A 3612-nucleotide genomic window follows, 5' to 3' on the forward strand; every position below is an offset into this window, starting at 1 on the left:
GGGAGGCTCTGCTTCCATCAACACCCCTATGGAGCCAAATCAAGGCCATCAGTTTTGCTAATTTGAAAATGAAATTGTAATTGAAAAACTAAGATTTCAACCTGAAAATTCAAGTTTTGATTATGAACTTATTATTTTACAGTTTCTGTACAGTATTTTTTTCAGTTTCAGATCTTTTTCTTTCAGTATCAGATCTATTTTTCGGTTTCAGATCTTTTTTTTTTTTCAGTTTTACATCTATTTTTCAGTTTCAGATCTTTTTTTTCCGGTTTCAGACTTTTGGCCACACTTTAAATTTATTTTTCAGTTTCAGATCTTCAGTATCAGATCTTTTTTCGGTTTTACATCTTTTTTTCGGTTTCAAATCCTTTTTTTTCAGTTTCAGATCTTTTTTTCGGTTTAAGACTTTTTGCCCTGATCTGGCGTAGGGGGCGTGGCATCAACTGAGGGGCGTGGCATCATGAGTGACAGCATAACAGAGAAGGCTGGGGACCTAATGTGGAAGTGGGAAATGTCAAACTTTAAAGTGTGGCCAAAAGTCTGAAACCGGGAAAAAAAAGATCTGAAACTGAAAAAAAAAAAGATCTGGAACCGAAAAATAGATCTGATACTGAAAGAAAAAGATCTGAAACTGAAAAAATACTGTACAGAAACTGTAAAATAATAAGTTCATAATCAAAACTTGAATTTTCAGGTTCAAATCTTAGTTTTTCGATTACTATTTCATTTTCAAATTAGCAAAACTTATGGCCTTGGTTTGGCTCCATACACCCCCTTCCAGCTCCACCGCCACTTTACAGCATCAGCTCCCTGCTTAAAGGGGACCTACTATGGCATTTAATGTATATTTTAAACAGGCCTTGAATGTCTTAAAAACAATCAAAAGCTTGTTTTTTCTACATAAATCAGAAATTCAGCCTGTGGGCCATGTCAAATTTTTTACCGCTTCTAACCTCCTTCTCTATGCTGGATTCTGAGGGGCGGGGAGGCTATGATAATGAGGCTCTGCGCTGATTGGCTGCCTGAATGACGTGTAGTAGGGGAGGGCACAAAGCCTTGCTCCGGCAGAAGAGCAGCCGGCTGCGTAAACTATTAAAGCGTGTCCCATGCGATGCGAGCGTCAGCGACAAAATCAATTCCATAAAGCCTGAATTACGGTTCTGCGTTAAATCGACGTTACCCTACGTACCCTACGTAGGCTCTGCGTTGGTGTAGTGCAGAACTATAAATCAGCCTTTAGTTACCTGACTGGGTCACCTCGTCTTCACACTAATTCACACAGGAAGATTTAATTGAATTCTAAACAGGTACACCACAGTTATTTACTCAGATTCCTCATCATTTCACTTCAAGACAAATGAATCATGTTAACTGTAAATAAATCACAACACTGAATGTTTACAAATTGCAACTTTATTGTTAATAAAAATAAAATAACATAAGTTGGTCCTGGAAGGTCCTGAAAGATGCCCACAAGCAGATCTAGTGATTCATAAAAGAAATGAACGAGTTTCGCGACAATAATGTGTTATTTAGACGCTGCATCGTCTGTGTCCCGCTGTGCCCCCATTCGCTACCATTATACGGATAAGCGGCTCGCAAAAAACTCCTAATATCTTCCGAAGGACTCCAAATGACACCAAACTTTTCTGTGTGAGTATACGACCATAAAAAATGCCAGAAATAAGGTCCAGGTTGTAAAAAACCGAACTTTCCCTTTAAGTGAAAAGTTCTCTAAGAAAAAGCCAGTAGAGATTTTTGTGCGTCACATCTACTTGTACAACAAAAATGTTGTGAACTCCTTTTCCCCTTGCTCTCTTGCCTGTGAAGTCAAAGACCTACGGAAGAGTATAGGGCCAGGCAGGAGAAATATAAAAATAATATTTTAGAGGAGGACGTTTTTTTTTCATTATGCACTTCGAGAAAAAAGTCGAAATGTCGAGAAAAAAAGTGGAAATGTTAAGGAAAAAGTTGAAATGTTGAGAAAAAAGGTGACATTTCGACTTTATTCACAAAATGTCGACTTTATTCTTGAAATTGTATTTCAACATTATTCTTGACATTTCTACTTTTTTCTCAAAATTGTATTTCAACAGTAATCTCGACATTTCAACTTTTTTCTCGACATTTCAACTTTTTTTCTCGAAGTGCACAATGACAAAAAATCTTCCCATCTCAAATATTTTTTTGTCTCCTGCATGGCCCTGATACTCTTCCGTAGGCTCCTTCCCAGGATGTAAACACATGGGTAATTAAGTTGCTGCCCCATGTGCTCCTGGGTAACAGATGTTTCAATATAGTAGGGGGGCGGCCCAGCAGAGGACCCCAGTGCAGAGCCTGACCTTTACTGACAGAAGTAATGAAGGGCAAGAAGCAAAGATAAATGTCACAATAAAGGCCCGGTGAAGGAAGTAATAAAGGGTTCGCCGCTCAGTCTTTCTCTGCGTGACATATTAGGAAAGGACCTTTAAGCATTACTGACAAATGGAGCCAACACGCCACACTGAACCTTTAGTTGTATTACTGGACTGAATCTGAATTCATAAGTGTGCGAGAAGGTTCAACCTCCCAGAAGCTCAGAAGGAGAGGTTGAGCCAACACACAATTGTTTTTCCCTTTGAAAAAAGCATATTTAAAAGCTGCTTTGCTCATATTAACCATTTACAGGGCAAGTGACCATATTTGGTAGCTGATGTAGAACTACATACCATGATTATTACCAAAAAGGTTAAAATGTTAATAGTAGGGGTGTCAAATTAGCACGCTAATTGCGGTGAATTAATTACAGGCATATTTAAGGGGGAGTAGCGGAGAAGAGAGGTGATAATGGAGGAGCATGTGAAAGTTGTCGGTCCAGTGAATGGGGAATTTACATTTCTAAAACGCCCCGACGGCACCATTGATAAACGTAGAGTAATATGTTTCTTTGTGGAAAGGACTTTACTCACCACCGAAGCAGCTTAAATTTAGCCACATAAACGCAAAGCACACGGTGCGAGCGCAGCCACAGCTAACGTTAGCAGCAATGATGTTGCCACAGCAACGGTCTTCCCCAAACTAGACTGGAGGAGAGCACGGCGCAAGCGCACGTCTCTGACCGAGAGGCTGGTGAATGTTCATGCCAAGTGGATGTAAATAGCTAGGACTGCATCTGTTCAAGTCTCATGACTTTATATATTATATATCAATGTTTTCATCTGCCACAATAATGTAATGAATTTAAAGGAAAACACCTCAAGTTGAAGGCTTTTCTCAGCAATTTTTAGGTGAGATTAAAAAGGAGACTAATTAGATTAATTAATTACAGATCTTAATTGATTAATCGCTCAATTTTTTTAAATCCCTTGACAGCACTAGTTAATAGAGGTCTTTAAATATTCTCCAATAACACTCTGGAGTTGAGATCTTAAAATTGCAATGTATTTATTGACTGCCCTAGAAAGGGTTAATATTCAAAACAAACAAAAACAAAAAAAACATCTCATTTATGATTCAAAGCAAATTAAAAATAATTCACCCGACTCATTCGCCTTTGACCTCTGGTAAGGTTAATTGTACAAGCAGTTTCAGTGTTTCTCATTCATCGTCCATACACTCTTCAGGGCATTGATG

This window comes from Cololabis saira, chromosome 5 (genome assembly GCF_033807715.1).
Source record: "Cololabis saira isolate AMF1-May2022 chromosome 5, fColSai1.1, whole genome shotgun sequence".
In the NCBI taxonomy this organism is placed as follows: Eukaryota; Metazoa; Chordata; class Actinopteri; order Beloniformes; family Belonidae; genus Cololabis; species Cololabis saira.